Source organism: Squalius cephalus, assembly GCF_949319135.1.
Source record: "Squalius cephalus genome assembly, chromosome: 10".
In the NCBI taxonomy this organism is placed as follows: Eukaryota; Metazoa; Chordata; class Actinopteri; order Cypriniformes; family Leuciscidae; genus Squalius; species Squalius cephalus.
This window is the reverse complement of record NC_137131.1, coordinates 26,699,663-26,704,523: the sequence shown is the minus strand read 5'-3', so window position 1 is coordinate 26,704,523 and position 4,861 is coordinate 26,699,663. Positions and strand designations below refer to the sequence as shown.

The 4,861-nt window shown below is 32.0% G+C and overlaps 1 protein-coding gene across 5 annotated transcripts in view; it reads right to left on the bottom strand.

Annotated features, from left to right (window-relative positions):
* Nucleotides 1–2,435: 2,435 nt before the first annotated feature.
* rab11fip4b (RAB11 family interacting protein 4 (class II) b) overlaps nt 2,436–4,861 on the bottom strand; it is a 42,210-nt gene continuing 39,784 nt past the window's right edge. For 4 of the 5 annotated variants that reach the window (XM_079882578.1, XM_079882581.1, XM_079882580.1 and 1 more), the window contains one exon: nt 2,437–4,861. This exon is cut by the window's right edge and continues 538 nt beyond it. The gene's annotated coding sequence lies outside the window, so the exon portion shown is untranslated. The other variant, XM_079882577.1, reaches the window with a different exon arrangement.

The following is a 4,861-nucleotide window of genomic DNA, read 5'->3' as shown; positions in this document are numbered from 1 at the left end:
TGTGGATGGGTATTGGGTGGGTGGATTATTATTTGTTGTTATTAGTGCTGATTATGTGTCTTGAAGGGCCCTATTTATAAGCCGGTATGGCTTCTGGGTAGTCCTTTTTACAGGAACTTGTTGTTCTGTGAATAAACAATAAGCAACAACTGGTTTATTGTATTAACAGTTGTTATAAACATTAACAATGTTTTGTTTATTTTATTTAATGTGTATGGTTACAATAATGTTCCCCTAAACAACAAATTACTCTCTGAAATTTCTGATTCTCTGTTTGAATTTAAACTTGTGTATCCTACTGATAATATTATTATAGGAGGAGATTTCAACATGGTTATGGATCGCTTTCCGTGCAAGATTCAGGAATTTTCTATACAATTTAGTAAAAATGTAGCTAGAATTAACAAGAGAATTAAACTATGTAATAAAAGTGAAATGGACAATGAAACTAAATTACAAATTCTATCCTTGCAATACAAAATTGACGATTTATATACTCAAAAAGCTAAAGGAGCATATGTAAGGTCCAGAGCAAGATGGATAGAAAAGGGGGAAAAAAGTAATAATAATTTTTCTAGAGTTGAAAAAAGGCGATAGGAGAAAAATGACATAAATTCTCTTTATGTAAATGGAGTTATAAATACCTGCCCTAAAATGATTTCCTCAGAGACTTTTCAATTCTATAGTTCCTTGTATAGCTCATCCTTCTCTGCATCTGACTTTAAGACTCTCTTTGATAATATACACTGGCATACCGCAGCTAGACCAGTCACAACCCTGCTCCTGGAGTACCCCCAACACTGCACGTTTTCCTTGTCTCCCTAATCAAACACACCTGATTCAACTCATCAGCTCATTATCACATGGGTTAATGAGCTGATGAGTTGAATCAGGTGTGTTTGATTAGGGAGACAAAGAAAACGTGCAGTGTTGGGGGTATTCCAGGAGCAGGGTTGGGAACCACTGAGCTAGACCTCTATATAAGACCATAGAGACTTATGTGAGGCTGACATTAAAATAGAGGAATTAGATAAAGCAATTGATAAATTATCTTCAGGGAAATCTCCAGGCCCCGATTGCCTTTATTCTGAATTTGATTTTGAGAAAACAATTGTTTCAAGCCTTTCTCGAATGTATCTAAAATAATTCACTGTCTTCGACTGTGAAACGAGGTTTAATTACTCTCATCCTCAAAGGTAAAGGCGCACGACATATAGAGAACCTTTGCCTATCACTCTTTTCAACTGTGATTATAAAATTATAGCTCATATATTTTCCAGTAGACTCAAGAAAAACTCAAATCAAACAATTAGTGAATCACAGTCTGGATTCATAAAAGGCAGATCAATACATAATAACATCAGATTAATCTTAGACATTTTAGATTACCGAGAATGGATTGAGGATGACGGTTAAATTAATTTTTTCAATGTTAGAAAAGCATTTGACATGATCGAACACAATTTAATTTTTAACTCCCTCGAAAAATTTGGTTTTGGCAGTAAATTTATTTCTTTTATAAAAATGTTATATAAAGACATCAATAGCTCTATCTCACTTTCATTTGGAACATCCCAAAGATTCAACATTTCACGAGGAATACGACAAGGATGTACCATTTCCCCATTTCTATTTATCTTAGCGGTAGAAATGCTTGCTATCTTGATAGATAAAAACAGATACTACCGATAAACTGAATGTATTTGTAAAACAGATTGGTATTAGTCAATTAGCTGATGATACGGTGATCTTTTTAAAGGACCAATATCAAATTGATAAAGCCATCCAACTAATTAATCTCTTCTCCAAAGCATCAGGCTTATACTTAAACATAAATAATTGTAAGTTCTTTGCAATTCATGTCAGCGAATTAGACTTTTTATGTAACATACCGATAAAAACATCTGTAAATACTTATACTTAGGGATAATTATTACTAGAGATAATAATCAAAGTGTCCAAGAAAATTTAGCAAAAAATCTTTCAAAAGCAAAAAGTATTCTTAATAACTGGATACAAAGAGATATCTCAATATTTGGAACAGTTTTGTTAACTAAAATGGAATTACTGTTTATCCAGCCTCCTTGCTAGCTACCCCACCTCACTTACTAAAAGAATGTAACACTGCAATATTTAACTTTATTTGGAAAAATAAGCATCACTATATTAACAAAAATTATTTAGTTCACAATTACGAAGGAGGGGGGTTAAATCTTATTGACTAGAAACAATGAATAGTGTTTTAAAAAACTCAATGGTTAAGATAATTTCTTTGTTATACAAACAGTGTATGGTTTACGGTCTCTTCTTCAATATTTGGGAAAGTAGGTGGCCTGGAATTTTTGATTAGATGTGACTTTGAGTTGTCCAAATTACCTTTTAAATGGTCTGCATTCCATTCTCTTATGTTGGAAATTAGCACTTTTTCACAATTTTAATCCACACAAAGCTTGTATTTGGAACAATCGTTTTATTCTTCACCACATATCTTTATTTTATGAAAACTGGGTTCAATATAACATTTTTTCCCTATTAGACATGATGGACAACTATGGTATTGTTCTCAATTACAATGATTTTTGTTTAAAACATGGATTTGTATGTCATCCTAAAGAGTTTTATACAGGTATATTAATAAAAGGGATTCTTTCACACTACTCTGTGACATTCTCTCTCCCATGTCCTTGTCTGGGTGAATTATCTATTAGAGATCATAAATGCAAACAACAAATATATGAGAAGTGTCTTCATTGATAGAATTCATCCAAATATAATTAAAAGTTACTATATTTTCAAAGATTGTAACCCGAAAGAGGTGAAGGAAATGAGAATGAGTTATCTTGCCTTTCCAAGTCTCCCTAAAGCGAAAGAACTTCATTTTAAAATAATAAATGACATATGCCCATCTAAATAATTCCTTAATTCAAAATTTGATATAGAAGATAACTCTTGTCAATTTTGTGAAACTGATATTGAAACCACTGAGCATATTTTATTTTATTATAATTTTTCAAAGTTGTTTTGGTCTCAATACAGTAAAATGTCAAGTGTGAATCCCCTTGAATACAAACAAATTAAGTTTGGTGTACTGAATAAAGATTGTTAACACTACTTGATCAATAACCTTTTTCAATTTGCTAAATACTTAATTCATAAATGCAGATTTTTGAAAACCCCTCCGTCCTTTCCTCATTTTACAAAGCTTTTGCTACTTCTCTTTGTACCCTTTTAAATTAAAAAGCTACTTCAGGAGCCAGTTTCTTCAATGATCTATATGTAGCCAGTTTCTTCAATGATCTATATGTAGCCTACCCTATAGCTCCTTGCTACCCCTTGCAATAACTTACTTTGAATGTTGTTCTTTCAATAATTTGAACATTATTATTTTATTTATTTTTTACCTTTTTTATATTAATTTATTTATTTTCTCTTCCTTGCCTTCATGATTGTAAATTTGATTTGAAACTTCATTGCTGTTACTTATTGTAATTTGCAACTAAGTCTGCCTTGAGAATTGTAAATTGTTAATATTGTTTGTACAATGCCTATTAGGTATGTAAATTTGTCTATTTCTCAAAAAAAAAAAAAAGCTTATGCAGGCCTTCAATCTGGTCCAGTTTTCACTCCGGTAAAACTAGCGCGAATGTGCGATAATTAAATAATTGAAGTAACTTGACTTAATTAATTGCATCCTACATATTGCATATGTTTACCATATATTTTAACACCTGTTTTTTAATCCATTTCTTTTCCTTGTTTTTAATGAGTTTTTATTGGAATATATAGGCTACATTGGATCATGTGTATGATCTAACCAGTATCTCTTGTTTTCTTTACATGTTCACCACTTATGAGATTCGATTAAAGCGTGTGGATTAAAGCGTGTGTGTGTTTCCATTCAGCATGTTTTGACATCATGAGTCATTGACCCAGTCTGCCGTCTCACAAAGCAAACCTAATACTGCCTTTTTCCAGCACCTCGTTTATAAATAAGAGAATGAAAAATAATCAGATAGTAGTTATGGTTTCCACACCTAAAGGATTTACAAAAGAAAGTTAGAGATAATGTAAAAGCAATGAGTGGCACAGAGTAAAAATCTTTCTTTTCTTTTTTTCTTTTTTTTTTTACATAATTTACAAGTTGATAAAATCCCACACACAGCAAGTATAAAGTGAAATGTAGCTTAGTAATTATTTAATGTGTGACTGAACAAAAAAATAAAAATAAAAAATAGGTCTACTAGTGAGTGAAAAGGGAGACATGATGAGAAAATGTGTACAATAACATTTTCAGGATTGCATAATATACCCAAAAATGTAGGCCTAGATGATCAACACTTAATATTACCCATCGCATTTGCAGATTATAGAAAATTATGAGATGATGCATCAGATCATCTCATGATGCATTATCAGGTACATCTGAAATTATTAAATATTTTAGTTTGGAAGAACAAGTGCAAGTTCCTTTTAAGGCCATTAAGAACATAATTCAGCTGATGAACAGGCAGGTCTTAAACTATTATGCTAAAGCCTGTAAATAACCTGAAATACTACATGTTTGGTACATTCATTCACATTGACAGTTTACATTCATCCTCCTGCATTTTGACTCCTTTTTGAAGCACATACAGCTTAATGTCAGAATAAACATCTCAAACTTACATTGCAAACACAGACTAGAGCATTCCCCTCGTCCAAAATGGATTTCTTGTACAACAGGCAGTGTTATCAACTTCCAGTTCCAGCTCCAATTACCTCTCCTTTATTCTTCCCATTTGTCTCTCCTTACCTTTCCTTCACACGCCATACAACAAAATCCTTACATGTGCACCTACAAAAATCTCTTTCCTCTCATCAT